Genomic DNA, 23,299 nt, shown 5'->3' on the forward strand with positions numbered 1-23,299 from the left:
GAATCCCTAGGCCTGAGATAGACCCTGGTGAGCACCTGGAGCCATCCTCCTGGCCTTGGGGAAGGAAAAAATTTCCAACTGGGGGGAAAAGATAATTTGCTAGCTCCATTAACTGGGGGAGCTCAGGACATAAGGGGCTCCTATCCAGGCATACTGTCCCTGGAACTTGAGCACCTTTCCCTTCTGCATGGACCTTTGTGGGCCTCTTTTGAGAGAATAGGCCCTTGTTAAAAACTCCAACCATTTCATCTGTACAGTAGAGAGGTGGGTCTTTGACATTTGACATTGTGTGCCTATTAAACAAGGTCCTCACCTACCCACAACAGGGACCTAAGGACTGGTGGTTCCACTTGGGTCATCCAGCCACCCACGACAGGGGCCCAGGGATAACTGGTACCTCCCAGTCCTTACAATAAAAACATTGGGTGCCCGTGGTTCCTCTGCAGAGCCCACCCATCAGCACAATATAGGGAACAGAGACGCATTTTGCTCAGAGACATTTGGGGGTCGGTTCTCAGCCCCCTGCTTTGTTCAGAGCGTGACCCCCTGCTGCAATCAGATACGGGTATATACACAAATCACCCCTGCCCCTCTAAGACAGTAGGACAGAGCCTGTACCACACACTTGATATCAGCTACCTGGAAGCCTGAGCAGAATTCATACAAGAAAATTGAATGGACTTCTAGACTGATATACCTGATAACAGCTCTAGCCAGCTGGGGACAGGACACCAGAGCTCCAAAGGCAAAAATAATCAAGCTAGCTCACTCAAGCAACCCACATGGGTATACCAAAACAAAACAAAGCAAGTGGCTACGACACAGTAAGCAAGCATAAACTAATACAATAACATAGATGGCTCAGAGACAACAGTCAATATCAAGTCACATAAAGAAACAGACCATGACCACCTCAACAGGCTCTCAAAACAAAGAATCCAGGGATCTTTTAGATGAAAATGCGTTCCTGGAATTACCAGATGCAGAATACAAAAGTTTAATACACAGAGCCCTTCAAGACATCAGAAAGGAAATCAGGCAATACGCAGAACAGGCCAAGGAACACACAGATAAAGCAACTGAAAGATTATTCAGGAATATAATAAAAAGTTTAATAAGCTGGAAAAATGCATAGGCAGGCAGCAATCGGAAATTCAGCAGATTAACAATAAAATTACAGAATTAGATAACTCAATAGAAAGTCAGAGGAGCAGAATTGAGCAAGTAGAAGCTAGAATTGCTGAACTCGAAGATAAATCACTGGGCACTAATGTATTTGAAGAAAAATCAGATACAAGAATTTAAAAAAATGAAGAAACCATAAGAATCATGTGAGACTCTATCAAGAGAAATAACCTACAAGTGATTGGAGTACCAGAACAGGGAGGGATAACAGAAAATACAGAGAAAATTTTTGAGGATTTGATGGCAGAAAACTTCCCTGATATTGTGAAAGATGAGAAGATATTTATCGAAGATGCTTATCAAACTCCACATAAAGTAGACCTTAAAAGAAAGTCACCAAGACATAGTATAATGGAGCTTGCCAAAACCAAAGATAAAGAGACAATTATAAGAGCAGCGAGGGATAAAAGAAAAGTCACCTACAAGGGAGCGCCAATAAGAAGAAGCTCGGACTACTCGGCAGAAACCATGCAGGCAAGAAGGCAATGGGATGACATATTTGAAAAATTGAAGGAAAAAAATTGCCTGCCAAGAATCATACATCCATCAAAACTGTCTCTTAAATATGAAGGTGAAATTAAGACATTTCCAGATAAACACAAGTTGAGGCAATTTGTAAAAACCAAACCAAAGCTACAAGAAATACTAAAGGGAGCTCTTTGGTTAGAAAACCAATAATATCAGGTATCAACCCAAGACTAGAACGCTGGGCAGAGCAACCAGAAGTCAACCCAGACAGAGAAATCCAGAAAAAAAAAAAGCAAGATTTAAAAAAAAAGAAAGAAAAAGCCCAACACAGGGTAATGGCGATGTTATTATATAAAAAAAGTCAACATTAAAATAATAGAGAGGGACTAAGAACTGTAATCATACACCATCCATATGGAGAGGAAGATACACCGATACAAAGAAATAAAAGTTAGTTATAAATTTAGAAAAATTGGAGTAAATAATAAAGTAACCACAAAGGAGACAAAATATCCTACTCATCAAAATAAAAGACGAGGGAAAAATACAGACTCAGCAGAAACAAAATCAACAATAACAAACATGAGGAAAGGACAATATATAAAGAAAATCTACTCAGCACATAAAATCAAGTGGGAAAAAGAAGCTGTCAACACACAAAAAAAGACATCAAAATGATAGCACTAAATTCATACCTATCCATAATTAGCTTGAATGTAAATGGACTAAATGCACCAATAAAGAGACAGAGAGTGGCAGAATGGATTAAAAAACAAGATCCATCTATATGCTGCCTACAAGAGACACACCTTAGACTTAGAGACACAAACAAACTAAAACTCAAAGGATGGAAAAATATATATCAAGCAAACAACAATCAAAAAGGAACAAGAGTGGCAAAATTAATTTCTGACGAAATAGACTTTAAAGTTAAATCCACCACAAAGGATAAGGAAGGACATTATATAAGGATTAAAGGGACAAGACACCAAGAAGATATAACCATATTAAATATTTATGCACCCAATGACAGGGCTGCAAGATACATAAAACAAACCCTATCAGCACTGAAAAGTGAGATAGACGGCTCCACAATAATAGTAGGAGACTTTAACACACCACTGTCGGTAAAGGACAGGACATCCAGAAAGAAGCTCAATAAAGACATGGAAGATCTAAATGCCACAATCAACCAACTTGACCTCGTACACCCACCCAACAGCAACTGAGGATACTTTCTTTTCTAGTGCACATGGAACATTCTCTAGAATAGACCACATATTAGGTCATAAAGCAAACCTTAGCAGAATCCAAAACACTGAAATATTACAAAGCATCTTCTCTGACCATAAGGCCACAAAAGTGGAAATCAATAACAGGAAAAGCAGGGAAAAGAAATCAAACACTTGGAAACTGAACAATACCCTGCGCAAAAAGACTGGATTATAGAAGACGTAAAGGATGGAATAAAGAAATTCACAGAATCCAATGAGAACAAACACACTTCCTATCAGAACTTTTGGGACACAGCAAAAGCGCTGCTCAGAGGCCAATTTATATCAATAAACGCACACATCCAAAAAGAAGAAAGGGCCAAAATCAAAGAACTATCCCTACAACTTGAACAAATAGAAAGAGAGCAACAAAAGAAACCCACAATCACCAGAAGAAAACAAATAATAAAAATTAGAGCTGAACTAAATGAAATAGAAAACAGAAAAACAATTGAAAGAATTAACAAGACCAAAAGCTGGTTTTTTGAAAAACTCAACAAAATTGATAAACCATTGGCCAAAGTGACAAAAGAAAAACAGGAGAGGAAGCAAATAACCCAAATAAGAAATGAGATGGGTGATATTACAACAGACCCAACTGAAATTAAAAGAATCATATCAGATTACTATGAAAAATTGTACTCTAACAAATTTGAAAACCTAGAAGAAATGGATGAATTCCTAGAAACACACTACCTACCTAAACTAACACAAACAGAGGTAGAACAACTAAATAGGCCCTTGACAAAAGAAGAGATTGAAAAGGTAATCAAAGCTCCCAACAAAAAAAAGCCCTGGCCTGGACAGCTTCACTTCAGAGCTCTACCAAACTTTCAGAGAAGAGTTAACACCACTACTACTAAAAACAGTATTCCACAGCATAGAAAAGGATGGAATACTCCCAAACTCCTTCTGTGAAGCCACCATATCCCTGATACCAAAACCAGGTTAAAAAAAAAAAAAAAAGACACCACAAAAAAAAGAAAATTACAGACCTATGTCCCTCATGAACTTAGATGCAAAAAGGCTCAACAAAATTCTAGCCAATAGAATTCAACAACATATCAAAAAAATAATTCCCCATGACCAAGTGGGATTCATACCAGGTATGCAGGGATGGTTCAACATTAGAAAAAAAATCAATGTAATCCACCACATAAATAAACAAAAGACAAGAGCCACCTGATTTTATCAGTTGATGCAGAAAAGGCATTTGGCGAAGTCCAACACCCACTCATGATAAGAACTCTCAGAAAAATAGAAGGAAAATTCCTCAACATAAAAAAGGGCATTTGTACAAAGCCGATAGCCAACATCATCCTAAATGGAGAGAGCCTGAAAACATTCCTCATGAGATTGGGAAACAGACAAGGATGCCCTTAATCACCACTCTTATTCAACATTGTGTTGGAGGTCCTAGCCAGAGCAAATAGGCTAGATAAAGAAATAAAGGGCATCCAGATTGGCAAGGAAGAAGTAAAAGTATCTCTATTTGCAGATGACATGATATTATACACACCCTAAGGAATCCTCAAGAAAACTACTGAAACTAATACTACAGTGCAGCAGAGTATTGGGCTACAAGATAAACATACAAAAATCAGTTGGATTCCTCTACACCAACAAAAAGAACATCGAAGAGGAAATCACCAAATTAATACCATTTACAGTAGCCTCCAAGATAAAACACTTAGGAAAAAAAATCTTACCAGAGATGTAAAAGACTTACACAAAGAAAACTACAAAACACTTCTGCAAGAAACCAAGAGAGACCTACATAAGTGGAAAAACATATCTTGCTCATGGATAGGAAGACTTAACATTATAAAAACGTCTATTCTACTAAAAGCGATCTACACATTTAATGCAATTCTGATTCAAATTCAAATGACATTTTTTAATGAGATGGAGAAACAAATCACCAACTTCATATGGAAGAGAAAGATGCCCCAGATAAGTAAAGCATTACTGAAGAGGAAGAACAAAGTGGGAGGCCTTACTCTACCTGATTTTAGAACTTATTATACTGCCACAGTAGTCAAAACAGCCTGGTGCTGGTACAACAACAGATACATAGACCAATGGAACAGAATTGAGAATCCAGACATAAATCCATCCACATATGAGCAGTTGATAATTGACAAAGGCCCCAAAACAGTTAAATGGGGAAAAGAGAGTCTTTTTAACAAATGCTGCTGGCATAACTGGATATCCATCTGCAAAAAAAAATGAAACAAGACCCATACCTCACTCCATGCACAAAAATGAGCTCAAAATGGATCAAAGACCTAAATATAAAATCTAAAACAATAAAGATCATGGAAGAAAAAATAGGAACAATGTTAGGAGCCCTAATACATGGCATAAACAGTATACAAAACATAACTAACAATGCAGATGAAAAACTAGATAACTGGGAGCTCCTAAAAATCAAACACCTATGCTTATCCGAAGACTTCACCAAAAGAGTAAAAAGATTACCTACAGACTGGGAAAAAGTTCTTGGCTATGACATTTCCGATCAGCGCCTGATCTCTAAAATCTACATGATACTGCAAAAACTCAACTACAAAAAGACAAATAACCCAATTAAAAAATGGGCAAAAGATATGAACAGACACTTCACTAAAGAAGACATTCAGGTGGCTAACAGACATATGAAGAAATGCTCACAATCATTAGGCATTAGAGAAATGCAAATCAAAACTGTAATGAGATTCCATCTTACTCCAACAAGGCTGGCATTAATCCAAAAAACACAAAATAATAAATGTTGGAGAGGCTGTGGAGAGACTGGAACACTTATACACTGCTGGTGGGAATATAAAATAGTACAACCACTTTGGAAATCGATTTGGCGCTTCCTTAAAAAGCTAGAAATAGAACTACCATACGATCCAGCAATCCCACTCCTTGCAATATATCCGAGAGAAATAAGAGCCTTTACACGAACAGATATATGCACACCCATGTTCACTGCAGCACTGTTTACAATAGCAATAAGATGGAAGCAACCAAGATGCCCATCAATGGATGAATGGATAAATAAACTATGGTATATTCACACAATGAAATACTATGCATCAATAAAGAACAGTGATGAATCTGTGAAACATTTCATAACATGGAGGAATCTGGAAGGCATTATGCTAAAAGAAATTAGTCAGTTGCAAAAGGACAAATATTGTATAAGACCATTATTATAAGAACTCAAGAAATAGCTTAAACAGAGAAGAAAATATTCTTTGATGGTTACGAAAGGGTGGAGGGAGGGAGGTTGGGAGAGGGGTATTCACTAATTAGATAATAGATAAGAACTACTTTAGGTGACGGGAAAGACAACACACAATATAGGCGAGGTCAGCACAACTGAACTAAACCAAAAGCAAAGAAGTTTCCTGAATAAACTGAATGCTTCGAACCGTGGCGTAGCAGGGGTCGGGGTTTGGGGACCACAGTTTTAGGGGACATCTAAGTCAGTTGGCATAATAAAATCTATTAAGAAAACATTCTGCATCCCACTTTGGAAAGTGGCATCTGGGGTCTTAAGCACTAGCAAGCGGCCATCTAAGATGCATCAGTTGGTCTCAACCAACCTAGATCAAAATAGAATGAAGAACACCAAGAACACAAGGTAATTTCGAGCCCAAAAGACATAAAGGGCCACATAAACCAGAGACTACATCATCCTGAGACCAGAAGAACTAGACAGTGCCCGGCTACAACCGATGGCTGCCCTGACAGGGAACACAACAGGGAACCCCCGAGGGAGCAGGAGAGCAGTGGGATGCAGACCCCAAATTCTCATAAAAAGACCAGACTTAATGGCCTGTCTGAGACAAGAAGTTCATGGTCCCCAGACCTTCTGTTGGCCCAGGATAGGAACCATTCCCAAAGCCAACTCTTCAGACAGGAATTGGACTGGACAATGGGGTGGGAGAGGAATGCTGGTGAGGAGTGAACTTCTTGGATCCGGTGAACACTTGAGACTATGTTCGCATCTCCTTCCTGGAAAAGAGATGAGAGGGTAGAGGGAGTTAGAAGCTGGCAAAATGGACACAAAAAGAGAGAGTGGAGGGAGGGAGCGGGCTGTCTCATTAGGAGGAGAGCAACTGGGAGTATGTAGCAAGGTGTATATAAGTTTTTGTGTGAGAGACTGACTTGATTTGTAAACTTTCACTTAGAGCACAATAAAAATTAAAAAAAAAAATACAGTACGTGCTTTAGAATATGTCTACCACAATCTCCATTTTCATCTCCTAGAGTTTTGGGGGTAAGTTAGTTAGTGATTGGTTTGTTGGTTGGTTGTTTGGTCTTTCCATAGAAATCTAGTTTCTTCTATCTACTATGTAAATGTTGGTAACTTGATATCTTAAATGTAAATTTAAATATGGTGAGCCCTGAAAGAAATGAATTAGAAAGAAAACTCCAGAATGTTTTATCTTCTTCAGAAATATCAGTTATGCATGTGTTTTATCCTTGTAGCCTGTCTTCTTTGTGTCTATATCTATCTTCTCACTAATTACTTTCATCTCTTTTTTATGTATACCCACATAATTTTTTTCAAGTCCATCTCATGCCATGGCCACTGTTTTGAGCGGTGTCAATTGTATTTTATTTTTTGTGTGCCCCTGCTTATATAGTTTTCTTTCATCTGTTCCTCATTTACTTGCCCTAGCTGTGCTTTTTTCATTTGTCTTAGCATCTCTCAATTTCTTGCAACTTTTTCTTTAATGTATCCTTTCTTCTGTAGTTTTTTTTTTTTTTATCATGGAAATATGAAACACACAAAAGATTGTAAAGACTAGTGCAATGAATACCCATATACTCATTACCTAAATTCAACAATTATTAACATTTTGCCATATTTGCTTTACCTGTATTTCTAACTCTTTTATGTATATGGGAACCATTTGAAAATAAGATGCAGAAAACAATACCTCAGCCCTGAATATTTCAGCACGCAACTTCTAAGAAGGACATTGTCCTACATAATTAATGACTCTGAAAAGGCAGGGACTTTATTTATTCCCCCCCCCCCGCCCCCCCACCCCAAAGAGCCAAACACAGGGCTTTAAACAAAGATACGCTCATTAAATAAACACAAAAATGAACTGCTGAAATTCTGTTCTCAACTCGATGACCATCCAGTACCAATTGTCCCAGATATCCCCCACCTTCAACAAAATCTTAAGCAATTTCTTTACCAAGCCTACAGGTCAGAACAACCTGGGTATGAGTTCCAGCTCTGTACATTACTAACTTTGAATTCCTTCTTCAATTATCTACCACAGCAATTCTGGCATTTCTTCTTCACTTAGAGTAAGCTTTCACTTTTCCTATGTCTCTTTTTCCATGCCAAAGTTTTAAATCCTTTATCCCAAGAGAGTGTTCCCAGATTGAAGAACTCTCCATGTTGCTGTTGCTAGTTGCTGTCAAGTTGATTCTGACTCATGGCTACACCATGTGTGAGAATAGAACTGCATTCTATAGGTTTTCAAGACTGTGACCTTTCCGAAGCAGTTCAGCAGGCTTTACTTTCGAGGCACCTCTGGGTATGTTTGAACCACTAACCTTCCGGTCAGTAGTCCAGGGCTTAACCATATATACCACCCGGGGACTCCTATAACTCTCCATAATCCAAATTCATTTCCACTTTCATTACTCAAGCATCCTTAAAATCTAGTCCCATGTGTGCCCTCCAGTTCCTGCCAGGATATGCTGACTCAGGTATACTGCTCCTTTGGAGTATAGTCCCTTTATTCCTTTACCTACTCCAGCAGTGGGCCTGGCTGTGTTATACTGTGATTTAGCTCTAGTGACCAGAAGGGGAGGTAGGTGCAAATCCTGAGACAGGTGCATATCATCTTATGTAGTATGAGGCCTCTGCGTAGTATTCAAACAAGAATGGAACTAGTGCTTAACTGTGAGTCCTTTATTATAGGTTCCAAGGATTCAGAGAGTATTGGAGGTTCAAAATTTCTACTGTTACAGCTCAGATATCTCCATCTGTTGTGTCATGGTTCCATTATTTTTTAAGCAGAGCCTGACTTTGGCATAGAAGATCTGTCTCGGTTCAAAGTTTAACCTTCTTTGGAGCTTGGCTGGTCTTACAATTGAATACTGGTTTATTCCACAGTGTTCTATGTCCTCTTGTCACAGGAGTTGAAAGCCTCTCCATATGCAGCCAAGAGATCCTCTGTCTTTTAAATTCAGCTCTTAATTGTTGATTAATCAATCTCAGCCCCTGGCTATCTTTTTCCAAAGGATCAATAGACAGCACCCAATTCCACTATCCTGATAGTTATTTCTCTTCAACAGTTATACCAACCCAGTGCACCACAGGTGAAAGTTTTAACAATCGCCTTGCTGCCTCTTGCCGGGGCTATTTTATCTGCACTCCACTTACTATTGGTAAAGGAAAATCTCTCTTTTTTTTTTTTTTTCCTAGGAGGTGATGCAGATACAAAGTCCTTCCTCAGCATCTGCTTTCTTAGGTCATTCCAGGCACCAAATGTCACCGGTTGGATTCCCCAGAAGGCAGACTCTGAGGAGATTAGCATAAAAGAGTATTTTTGTGATGAACACCTGGAAAGGGGAAGAAAAAGCAGACTTGGGCTGAGGAAGAAGATGAGCTGCAATGCAGTTTCACTCGAGATCTCAATCATTCCTACAGGAGTGTTAAGGCTAGGATGACCCTTCAGAGCTGTCCCAAGATGAGGCAAGAGGGATGAGCCTTTACACTCCAAACCTCACTCAGTCATTGGATATGGGCCACCTGGGAAGTGTGATTTGGGCAAGGCATTTCTCTTCACCTGAGGTAATACTTGGAAACCCTGGTGGTGTAGTGGTTAAGTGCTACAGCTGCTAAGCAAAAGGTTGGCAGTTTAAGTCCACCAGGCGCTCCTTGGAAACTCTATGGGGCAGTTCTACTCCATCCTATAGGGTCGCTGAGTCGGAATCGACTCGACAGCAGTGGGTTTTTGGGTTTTGAGGCAATACTTGCAGGGTCTGACATCTGAGGGATTTCTGCTGGCAGCACAACCAACATTGGGGGAATAAGCTTTCTTCCTAAAGGGGTATATAAGTAACATATCATGGTGTTTATCATAGAAATTATAGCTAACAGTGAATAATGGAAATTTGTGATAGTGTTTTAAAACACACATATACTACATGTTGTTGGTGGTGCCGTTGAGTTGATATCTACTCATAGCGACCCCATGTGACAGAATAGAGCTGCCTCATTTGGGTTTTCTTGGCTGCAATCTTTTATGGAACTATATTGCTGGTCTTTCTCACGCAGCTCCCCTAGGTGGGTTCAAACAGCCAACCTTTCGGTTAGTAGCCAAATTTGTACCAACAAGGCTCCTTAAATAAATGCATACACAATAAAAACACCAATGTTCAACTAGTGTGTAGCTGCTAAAACTTTCAACTACAAAACCCTCAATTCAACCTAAAGGATTGTGATAGGATTCAACAAAATGCAAGAATTGAATTGCCTAATGCCACACCTGACAATAAATATTTTCAACCTAAATCTAATAAAACTTGATCATTAATGTTCCAATTTGAAAATCCACACATAAATCCAGCATCATAAACAAATGTTTTTTATAAGGAATCTCATGTTATAGAAATTCAATGATTCTGGCTGAACAGCTCAGCGTCTGGCTGAAAACAGATGCAACGAGTGGAGATATTTAATGAAGGGTCTGTACACAATAGAGGAGGTAGGCTTAATGAAAAGCAAGTAAGAAGGATAAAGCACCCCTTGGCTAGCATGAGCAGAAAGCTATTGCCATCCCTAGGCCTGATGGGCAAGAGGAAGGAAGAAATCACTAGAAATCAGAGAGTCCTGCAACTGTAGGAGATTCCTGTCTGACAGGAACTGTGGCCTTCAGCAGAGGTTGTGGACACGGTCAACCTTCCCAGTGGCCCAACAGAAAGGGACCTAGGGAAACAAATTCTTTTTTCTTCTCACCTTCCCATCTCTTGCCTGTGCCACCCATTGACAAAACAAAACAGGAAGTCAGAGGGCAAAAAAGTTTTTATCTAGGGTACAAAGGAGAGTCGATCTGTAGGGACAAAGACTATCCACAATAGTGACCTTCACAGTTGTGTGAAGGTCAACACTGAGTTTTAGATATAGCTAGGTACGTTTATCAGTACAAATTAAAGGGCTGTTTTTTAAAAGGCACTCTATTAATTCAATTGTGCTCATGTGGAACCTGTTGTCCAAACAGAACAAGCAGATGCTGAGTGGTTTAAAATCAATAAAGGTGTGCATCAGAGTTGCATCCTTTCACCATATTTAGCCTGTATGCTTAATAAATAATCCGAGAAGCCAAACTATATGAAGAAGAATGCAGCATCAGGATTGGAGGAAGATTCGTTAACAACCTGCAATATGCAGATGACACAAGCTTGCTTGCTGAAAGCGAAGAGAACTTGAAGCACTTACTAATGAAGATCAAAGACTACAGCCTTCAGTATGGATTATACCTTAACATAAAGAAAAAAATCTTCACTCGACCAATAAGCAATGTCATGATAAATGGTGAAAATATTATTGTCATGGGTTTCGTTTTTCCTGGGCCCACAAAAGCAACAGTCAAGAAATCAAAAGACGCGTTGCATTGGGCAAGTCTGCTGCAAAAAGACCTCTTTAAAGTGTTAAAAATTGGAGATGTCACCTTGAGGACCAAGGGGCACCTGACCAAATCCATAGCATTTTCAATCACCTCATGTGCATTTGAAAGCTAGACAGTAAATAAGAAAGACCGAAGAAGAACTAATGTCTTTCAGTTATGGTGTTGGAGAAGAATATTGAATATACCATAGGTTGCCAGAAGAACAAATAAATCTGTCTTGGAAGAAGTGCAGAAAGAATGGTCCTTAGAAGCGAGGATAGCAAGACTTCATCTCATGTACTTTGGACATGTTATCAAGAGGAACCAGTACTTGGAGACTGACATCTTTTAAAAGGTCTTTTGCAGCAGATTTGCCTGATACAATATGTTGTTTGATTTCTTGACTGCTGCTTCCATGGGTGTTCATTGAAGATCCAGGTAAAATGAAACCCTTGACAACTTCAATATTTTTTCCGTTTATCATGATGTTGCTTATTGTTTCAGTTGTGAGGATTCTTGTTTTCTTTCTGTTAAGGTGTAATTCATCCTGAAGGTTATAGTCTCTGATCTTCCTCAGTAAGTGCTTCAAGTCCTCTTCACTTTCAGCAAGCAAGATAAATGCTTGGTAAAGTAGAGGGTCAGTGAAAGAGAGGAAGACCCTCAAAGAGATGGACTGACGCAGTGGCTGTAACAATGGGCTCAAACATGGCAATGATTGTGAAGATGGTACAGGATCAGGTGGTATTTGATTCTACTGTGCATAGGCTCATCAAGAGTTGGAATTGACTCAGTGACACCTAACAATGTAACAATAGCATTAATTCAATATTGTTAGCTTTAGTGAAAAGAAGAGTGAACAGTGGGCACTTTGGTTCCATTCTTGCTTAAGGTATAGCTGAGGGTATGGCCAAAATCAGAAAGGACAGAAGAACAAGGGAAGTGGAGGAAAAAGTAACAGAATATCTTTTGAAAACAGAAAAGGAAGAAATTTGGAAGGATTATCCTCCAGAGCCTCCACTAGTCTGTCAGTTTGTTGTACTGTGGTAGCTTTTATGTTATGATGCTGGAAGCTATGCTACCAGTATTCAAATACCAGCAGGGTCACCCATTGGGTTGTCTAGGCTATAATCTTTTTTTTTCTTTTCTTTTCAATTGTGCTTTAGGTAAAAGTTTACAGAGCTAAAATTAGTTTCACATTCAATAATTTATACACAAAGTGTTCCATGACATTGGTTGCAATCCCAGCAATGTGTCAGCACTCTCCCCATTTCCACCCTGAGTTTCCCATTTCCATTTTGTCTGATTTTCCTGCCCGTTCCTGCCTTCTCATCTTCGCTTTTGGGCAAATGTTGCCCTTTTGGTCTCCTATAATTGATTGTTCTAAGGAGCACTTTCATCACAAATGTTACAGTTTATTTTATAGGCCTGTCTCTTGTTTGATTGAAAGGTGATCTCTGGCTTCTGATCCAAGTTAGAAGGGTCAGTAAGAGCCATAGTTTTGGGGGTTCCTCCAGTCTCTATCAGATCTTTAACTGTGGTCTTTTTTTACAAATTTGGATTTTGTTCTACATTTTTCTCCTGCTCTGTCCAGGACCCTCTATTGTGATTCTGGTCAGAGTGATCAAAAGTGGTAGCTGAGCGCCATCTAGTTCTACTGATTTCAGGCTAGTGGAAGCGGTGATTTGTGTGGGCCATTAGCTCTTTGGACTAATTGCTTCCTTGAGTCTTTGGTTTTCTTCCCTCTCCTTTGCTCTGAATAAGAAAAGACCAATAGTTGTATCTTAGATGGGCCCTGACAAGCTTTTAAGACCCCAGACACTACTCACCGAAATAGGATGTAGAACATTGACCTTATGAGCTATGTTATGCCATAGCTCATAAGGTGTCCCCCAAGACAATGGTCCCCAGCCCTCAAGCCCAGTAACTCAGTCCGACAAAGTATTTGGTTATGTCTAAGAAGTTTCCCTGACTGTGCTCCTCGTGTGCTCCATTGTATAATAACTATTCATACAGCACTTATGAATATGTATCTAGAAATATCCACAACTTAGTCTATATGTGCATGTACTTCCATTTGCCCTCCCATACCTATTCACCATACATACCTGCCTGTGTAGTCACTCGTAAATTATCATTTGTTATTACTATTGTTGCAGGGTTGTATTTGTAGTATTTAGTATACCAAACCCACTGCCATCGAGTCAATTCCGACTCACAGCGACCTTATAGGACAGAGTAGAACTGCACCACAGAGTTTCCAAGGCGCATCTGGTGGATTCAAACTGCCGACCTCTTGGTTAGCAGCCGTAGCACCTAACCACTATGCCACCAAGGTTGCCTAGTATTTAGCATAAAAAAAAATAGTTGCCTTTTATTCTTGCATAATTCTCAGTGTCTTTCTTTGCCTTGGTCATGTCGTGCAGACTTCCCCCATATTGTATATTATCTTTCCCTTCACCAAACTTAACATGTGTCTACTATCTAGTTGGTGGTTTTCCCTCCCTCCTCCTCCCATCCCTGGAAACCATCAAAGAATGTTACTTTCTGTAGCATCTTAGGCTGGGTTTTCTAGAGAAGCAAAACCAGTAAAGTGTGTAAATCTATATTTATATCAGGAAAATGGCTCACGCAGTTATAGAGGCTGGAACATACCAAGTCCATGGATCAGGATAGAGGCTTCTACTGATTCACATAGCTGCAGGGGCTGGTGAACGCAAGATCGGCAGGTCAGGGAGCAGGGCTCTTGCTCATGGGCTGTGAAAATCAACAAATTCCAAGATTGGCAGGCAAGACCTCAGGTAAGCTGCTAGCTCAAGTACCAAGAAACAGAGGTCAGATGAAAAGGAGCCAGCTGCAGAATCCAGAGCAGGCAAAAGCCAGAACATCCACTTATATTCAGGTACAGGCCACATGCCCAAGGAAGCTCCCCCTCAACTGACTGGCTACTCACAGAAGATTCCATCATCAGAGTGATCACATATTAAATCTCAACAAGGACGTGATCACAACATTATATGACTGCCAAAACACTGAGAATCATGGTCCAGCCAAGTTGACACACAACCCTAACCATCACATGTGGTAAATGTTTATTACGCTTTTGCAGTAGTGGTCTCATACAATATTTTTCCTTTTGTGATTGATTTATTTTACTCAGCATAATGTTCTCTAAATTAATCCATGTTGTGAGGTGTTTCATGGATTCGTCATTACTCTTTATCATTGCATAGTGTTCCAGTGTATGTATATACCACGGCTTTTTAATCCATTCATCCGTTGATGGGCATTTAGGTTGTTTCCACCTTTTCGTTATTGTGAATAATGCTGCAATAAACATAGGTGTGCATATGTCTGTTCTTGTCATGGCTCTTATTTCTCTAGGATATATACCTAGGAGTGGGATTGCTAGATCATATAGTACTTCTGGAAAGCCTGGTGACATAGTGGTTAAGTGCTATGGCTGCTAACCAAAGGGTCAGCAGTTCAAATCCACCAGACACTCCTTGGAAACTCTTGGGGCAGTTCTACTCTGTCCTATAGGGTCGCTATGGGTCGGCATCAACTCGACGGCACTGGGTTTGGGTTTTTTTGGGTTATAGTACTTTTATTTCTAGCTTTTTAAGAGTGCTCCATACCATTTTCCATAGTGGTTGTACCACTTTAGTTCCCACTAGCAGTGTATGAGAGCTCTATTCTCCCCCAAAACCTCACCAGCATTTGTTGTTTTCTGATTTTTGGATCAGTGCCACTCTTGCCGGGGTGAGATGATATCTCATTGTAGTTTTGATTTGCATCTCTCTAAAAAATAAAATATTTTTTTATTTTTTAATGGCTAATGAGAGCCATCGGGGAGATGCAAAATCGGCAGTTTGAATCTGCCAGGCTCTCCTTGGAAACTCTACGGGGCAGTTCTACTCTGTCCTATAGGGTCGCTATGAGCCGGTATCGACTCGACAGCACTGGGTTACTAGGTTAATGGCTAATGGGAGCCCTGGTGGTGTAGTGGTTAAGTGCTATGGCTGTTAACCAAAAAGCTGGCAGTTCTAATCCACCAGCTACTCCTTTGAAACCCTATGGGAGCAGTTCTACTCTGTCCTATAGGGTCACTGTTGTTGTTGTTGAGGTGTTGAAGTTTTCTATGAGTTTTTGAGATTAGACCCTTGTTGGGTATGTCATAGCCAAATTTTTTTTCCTAGTTTGTAGGTTCACTTTTTACTCTTTTCAAGAAGTCTTTTAGCAAGCATAGTGTTTAATTATTAGAAGGTCCCAGTTGTCTAATCACCTTGTGCTATTTGTGCATTTTTAGTTATGTTTGGTATCCTATTTATGCCATATATTAGGGATCCTAGCATTGTCCTTATTTTTTCTTTCATAATCTTTATAGTTTTAAGATGTACATATAGGTTTTGATCCATTTTGACTTAGTTTTTGTGTATGGTGTGAGGTATGGATTCTGCTTCATTTTTCTGCAAATATCCAGTTTTACCAGCACCATTCTGGCAAAGACTTTCTCTTTGCAAGACTTTCTCTTTGCCAGACTTTCTCTTCCCTGTTTAATAGACTTTGACCTTTTATCTAAGATTAGCTGTCCATAAAAAAAAAGAAAAACCAAACCCATTGCCATTGAGTCAATTCCAACTCATAGCAACCCTATAAGACAGAGTAGTACTGCTCCATAGAGTTTCCAAGGAGCGCCTGGTGGATTCGAACTGCTGACCCTTTGGTTAGCAGCTGTAGCACTTAATGACTATACCACCAGGGTTTCCAGCTGTTCATAGGTGGATGGAATTACTTCTGGGTTCTCAATTCTGTTCTGTTGGTCTATGTGTCTGTCACTGTACCAGTACCAAGCTGTTTTGACAGCCATGGCTGTATAGTAGGTTCTGAGATGGGGGAGCATGAGGACTCCTACTTTGTTCCTCTTTGATAATTGTTTATTTATCTGGGTCCTCTTTCCTTTCCATATAAAGTTGGTGACTAGTTTTTCCATCTCATTAAAGAATGTTGTTGGAATCCGGATCAGGATTGCCCTGTATTTGTAGATCACTTTGGATAGTACTGACATTTTCACATCTTGCTGTAATCTTTATGGAAGTAGACCACCAGGTCTCTTTCCTACAGGTGATCTACTTCTGAAAATTCCCACTCATTGTCATCAAGTCAATTTCAATTCTTAGTGACCTTATAGGACAGAGTATAACTGCCCTATAGGGTTTCCAAGGCCATAATCTTTACAGAAGCAGACTGCCACATCTTTCACCCATGGAGTAGCTGATGGGTTTGAACCATCAACCTTTAGGTTAGCAGCCCAGTGCTATAACCACTGTACCACTAGGGCTCCTTTTCTGAAAATTAGCCAATAAAAACCCTATGGATCACCACAGAACATTGTCCAACTTGCTTGCTTTGAACCAAGGCTTTAAACCAGTTTGTTCAGCTTCGAACCCCTGCTGAGAATTTGCATTTCCAACCCCAGGCATATTGAACCAGAATCTACATTTTAACAAAATCCTCAGGTGATTCTTATATACATCTTCCTAGGAACTTGTTCAGAAATGCATATTCTCAGCAAAGTTCAATCCAGAACAAACCAGTTTGAAGCTCTGCTTTAGACATATCATCAGGAGGGATCAATCGCTAGAGGAGGACATCATGCTTGGTGAAGTAGAGAGCCTACAAGGGCACGGGAGAACCTAGGTGAGATAGATTGGCACAGTAGCCACATCGATGGACTAGATATGCTGACAATTGTGAGGATGATGCTGGACAGGGCAATATTTTGTTCTGTTTTATGTAGGGTTGCCATGAGTTGGAGTCGACTGGATAGCAGCTATCTATCTATCTATCTGTCTGTCTGTCTATCTATCTATCATCTACCTACCTACCTACTTAACTATCTATCTATCTATCCCCCAGAAAGGTAGATTCTGAGCACAAGCATGGTTCCTCTTTGTGCCTTGGTTTGGTGGTCTGTATAAGAGGCATGCTACAGAACATTGCTTTATTGAGAAATAATCACAGCTTGTGAGAATCTGCCCAGTCACTTCTCTGGGGTGGTCCCCTTGTTTAACTTGAAGTTTTCTCTTCTCTTTAGGTCTGGGGAATACAAATACCAATATTCACAGTATGTCTGTGTGTCAGCAAAATTTTATCTACATGATATTTACGGGGTTACCACTGGCTCTGAAAATAACATAATGTACATAATATATTTCTAAAGCAGGCTAGGGAAGGAAGAAGGGAGAGGAAAGCTTAAGTCAGAGGGAAGGGCTTTCTGGGAAAACTCCCCCAACTAAAGCCCTCCTCAGCATTACCAGAATCCCTGTTGCCCCAGAGGAGTAGGACCGGATTTAAAGTCTTGATCGAAATTGAAATATACATGTCTCAGGCATAAAGGAATCTAAAGTCCATAACCAGTGGCCAGGAGCCTATCTATGGAAGATAGCACCTATGACAATTAGTTTTAAATTGCTGAATGATCTCTCAGCCAGCTATGGAAACTGTAATGGCCAATAGAAGCTGCTCATGTGCACCCCTCCTCAAGCAGCTCCCGGGGCATGCGCCCTACCTGCCATACCTTAATTACACCTCTGCCAGTGGCACCCCTAGTTCCTCAACCAGCCAGCAGCACATCCTTAAAGTGTGTGAGATTTGGGGAAAAAAAAGGGCCCTAGATCCAGGTGCTCCTTTTTTACTTTCCAAAAGGCATGGTTTCGGTGAAAGTGCTCCTTTAAACTTTTAGGCATCAGGCTCTTTCTTCATCTATAAAACAAGGCGATTGAACTATGTGACTTCTAAAATTCCTTCCTTCCCTAAAATCATCCTCAGGATGTGTCATTTAAACCACTGTGCTTTCTCAGTTCTAATCAAGAAAGCTTGTGATTGGTGCCTGAAAATCTATACAACAGCACCATCTAGCAGACAAAAGATAGTAATACTAGGGACATATACAGATTTGTGAAGCGAAGTAAAATTTCACAAGAGGGCAATTATGCATAACTTTCTGGGTAGTATTTCTTAATCTTTTGTAGTTTGTGGCCCCTTTAGAGAATCTAATGAAAGTTATGGACCCTCCCACTTCCACTCCCACTGCTAAACATGCAGAAGACCACCAAAATTCTGCATACAATTTCACAGAACATGTAGTCCTCCACGCCCCTCCTCAATCATATTGAGGTTCAAGAGCCTCCACTGCCTTTTTTTCCTTTTTTTTTTTCTTATCAAAACCCTTTCTATACGGGATGAGGAGAACTCCATTGTATTAGGGCTGGTGGGAAACAGGGTCCCCCCTTCACGGCAGAAGAGGCCAGATTCATCTGCTCCTATTCCCTGATAGGAATGGTACCTTCGTGGATGGTCATTTGCACCCTCCAGACTTTGACTCTTGAGAGGGTGCAGCAATGATACAGGGGAGGATCAAATATTGTTGAAGAAAGGTGAAAGTTTAGCACTGGCTATGTCCAGTGGCAGCAAAGCCAGTGGTGAGGCACTGACCCATACTCTTCTTGGTTCTAATACCACCCACCCACATCCCTGACAATTTCCATATATGGTTCTCCAATCCTATCAATTCTGTGAACTTCTAGGCATCCTTCCAATGAATCTCTTTACTTCTTAAGTCAGAACCTGTTATAATCAAGTAGCACCAAAGTTTTAGATTGTTAACTAACAAATTCTTATAGGTGTCCAGAACAGTAACTCTCATTCAGTGCAACACATTTTATCATTTGCTTGATAGCACATTAAAGCAAGGGACCAAAACAAATTAAATTTTCTAGACCCCACATCCTGTCTAAAGGTGATAAAAGTATTTTTTTATTATAACTCTTCTTTTTATTGGTAAAAATACACACAGCAAAACATATACCCATTCAACAATTTCTACACGTACATTTAAATGACGTTGGCTACATTCTTCACATTATGTCATCATTCTTGCTATCTTTACCCAGATTCTTTCACCATCATTAACTTAGGACCTGACAGCCTACTTCTGAAACAACTTAGCCTGTGAAAACCTTATGAATAGCAGTGGAATATTCTCTGATATAGTGCCCAAAGATTAGCCCCTCAGGTTGGAAGTCCCTCAGGTTGGAAGGCACTGGGGAAGAGCTACCTCCCCAAAGTAGAGTCAACCTTAATGGCAGGGATGATGTGGCACAACTCAAAAATGAGATGAAACAGCTGCAAACATCCATTAATAATCAGAACGTGGAATGTACAAAGTATGGATCTAGGAAAATTGGATGTCATAAAAAACGAAATGGAATGCATAAACATTGATATCCTAGGCATTAGTTAGCTGAAATGGATTGGTACTGGTCATTTTGAATAGGACAATCATATGGTCTACGATGACAGGAATGATAACTTGAAGAAGAATGACATTGCATTCATTCTCAAAAAGAACATTTCAAGATCTATCCTGAAGTACAAGAGTGTCAGTGATAGGATAATATCCATACTCCTACAAGGAAGACCTAGTAATACAACTATTATTCAAATTTACGCACCAACCACTAAGGCCAAAGTTGAAGAAATTGAATATTTTTACCAACTTCTGCACTCTGAAACTGACTGAACATGCAATCAGGATGTATTGATAATTACTGGTGATTGGAATTCAAAAGTTGGAAACAAAGATTAAGGATCAGTAGTTGGAAAATAAGGCCTCAATGATAGAAACAATGCTGGAGACCACATGATAGAATTTTGCAAGACCAACAACTTCTTCATTGCAAATACCTTTTTCAATGACATAAATGGCAACTGTACACATGGACTTTGCCAGATGGAACACACAGGAATCAAATAGATACATCTGTGGAAAGAGACAACAGGAAAGCTCAATATCATCAGTTAGAACAAGGTAAGGGCCAACTGTGGAGCAGACCATCAATTGCTCAAATGCAAGTTTAAGTTGAAACTGAAGAAAACTAGAATAAGCCCATGAGAGCTGAAGTATGACTTTGAGTATATCCCACCTGAATTTAGAGACCATCTCAAGAATAGATTTGATGCATTGAACACTAATGAGGGAAGACCAGATGAGTTGTGGAATGACATCAAGGATATCATACATGAAGAAAGCAAGAGGTCATTAAAAAGACAGTAAAGAAAGAAAAGACCAAAATGGATGTCAGAAGAGACTCTAAAACTTGCTCTTGAACATCAAGCAGCTAGAGCAAAAGGAAGAAATAATGAAGTAAAAGGGCTGAATAGATGATTTCAAAGGGCGGCTTGAGAAGACAAAGTATTATAACAACATGTGCAAAGACCTGGAGATAGGGAACCAAAAGGGAGGAACATGCTCAGCATTTCTCAAGCTGAAAGAACTAAAGAAAAAATTCAAGCCTTGACTTGCACTGGTGAAGGATTCTAGGGGAAAATATTAAACAAAGCAGGAAGCATCAAAAAAAAGATGGACAGAATACACAGACTCACTAAACCAAAAAGAATTGGTTGACGTTCAACCATTTCAGAAGGTAGCATATGATCAGGAACCAATGGTACTGAAGGAACAAGTCCAAACTGCCCTGAAGGCATTGGCAAAAACAAGGCTCCAGGAATTGACGGAATACCAATTGAGATGTTTCAACAAATGGATGCAGCATTGTAAGTGCTCACTCACCTATACCATGAAATTTGGAAGACAGCTACCTGGCTAACTGACTGGAAGAGATCGATTATTTATGCCTATTCCCAAGAAAGGTGATTCAACCAAATGCAGAAATTATCAAACAGTATCATTAACATCACAGGCAATCAAATTTTGCTGAAGATCATTCAAAAGCGGTTGCAGCAGTATATCGACAGGGAACAGCCAGAAATTCAAGTCAGATTCAGAAGAGGATATGGAACAAGAGATATCATTGCTGATGTCAGATGGCTCTTGGCTGAAAGCAGAGCATATCAGAAAGGTGTTTACCTGGGTTTTATTGACTATGCAAAGGCATTGGACTGTGTGGATCATAACAATTTACAGATAACATTGCAAAGAATGAGAATTCCAGAACACTTAAATGTGTTCATGAGGAACCTGTACATAGATCAAGAGGCAGTTGTTTGAACAGAACAAGGGGATACTGGGTGCTTTAAAGTCAGGAAAGGTGTGCGTTGTATCCTTTCACCATACCTATTCAATCTGTATCTGAGCAAATAATTTGAGAAACTGGACTATATGAAGAACGGGGCTTCAGGATTGGAGGAAGACTCTTTAATAACCTGCATTATGCAGATGGAATAACCTTGCTTGCTGAAAGTGAAGAAGGCTTGGAGCGCTTACTGAAAAATCTTCACAACTGGACCAAAAGCCACATCATGATAAACAGAGAAAAGGTTGAAGTTGTCAAGGATTTCATTGTACTTGGATCCACGATCAACACCCATGGACACAGCAGCATTGGGCAAAGTGGCTGCAAAAGACCTCTTTAAAGTGTTGAAAAGCAAAGATGTCACCTTGAAGACTAAGGTGTGCCTGACTCAAGCCATGTTGCTTTCGATCACCTCATATGCATGCAAAAGCTGGACGATGAATAAGGAAGACCAACGAACTGACACCTTTGGATTGTGGTGTTGGTGAAGAATATGGAACATGGACTGCCAAAAGAATGAATGAATCTGTCTTGGAGGAAGTATAACCAGAATGCTCCTTAGAAGCAAGGAAGGCGAGACTACTTCTCACATATTTTGGACAAGTTATAATCATAATAATAACCATCACTAATAATAACAATAATTCTAGGGTTCGGTCCCTAGAAAAGGACATCATACTTGGTAAAGTAGAGTCAGCAAAACAGAGGAAGACCCTCAAAGAGGTAGATTGACACAGAGGCTGTAATAATGGCCTCAAGTACAACAACAATCGTGAGGATGGCACAGGACCAGGCAGTGTTTTGTTCTGTTGTACATAGGGTCACTATGAGTCAGAACCAATTCAATTGCACCTAACAACAACAACTTAGACTCACTGCCTCCTAAACTTCTCATCTATGTTTTAGAGTTACTGCTGTCAGTTTGATCTCATATAGATAACTCTTTAAACACAATGTTCAAGATGAATATTTTTTACTAATTTAGCTGAGTTGCTGTTTAATACAAAAATGACTTCAGGGGATAATTTCAGTTCAAGATTTAAAGATTTTCTCAAGGCAATAAGTTTGGCAAGTGCTCCAGTCTAAATGGGTCCAGTCAGTCTAGATTCCACAAGAATATGAAATTCCATTCCAGTTCCCTCCCTCCCCCCCTCACCCCGCTTTTGCTCAGGATTCATCTATTGAGTCTTCGATCAAAATGTTCAGCAATGGTAGCTGGGCACCATCTAGCTATCCTGGTCTCATGACAAAGGAGGCAGTAGTTCATGTGCACAGTTAAACCTGCAATCCAGTTCCTTTTCCAATTCCTGAGTCTTTTTCCTCTGCTGCTCCAGGCAAATAGAAACCACTTGTACCTTGGATGGCCTGTGGCAAGCTTTTAAGACCCCAGGCACTACTCACTGAACTAGGAGGTAGAACACAAACTTTAAAAACAATATTAGGCCAATTGACTGGACAGTCCCACAAAGCCATGACCTTAATCCTTCAAACCAAGAGAACTAATCCCATAAGGTGTGTGGTTGTACTTAGTTACTATCAGCAACTGTAGCCTTTTTTTTTTTTTTTTTTTTTTTGGGTCGTGGCTGTTGATAAGTTATATAACACAGCATTTGCCATTTTACCCTTTTTCTGTTGTATAACT

This window comes from Elephas maximus, chromosome 2 (genome assembly GCF_024166365.1).
Source record: "Elephas maximus indicus isolate mEleMax1 chromosome 2, mEleMax1 primary haplotype, whole genome shotgun sequence".
In the NCBI taxonomy this organism is placed as follows: Eukaryota; Metazoa; Chordata; class Mammalia; order Proboscidea; family Elephantidae; genus Elephas; species Elephas maximus.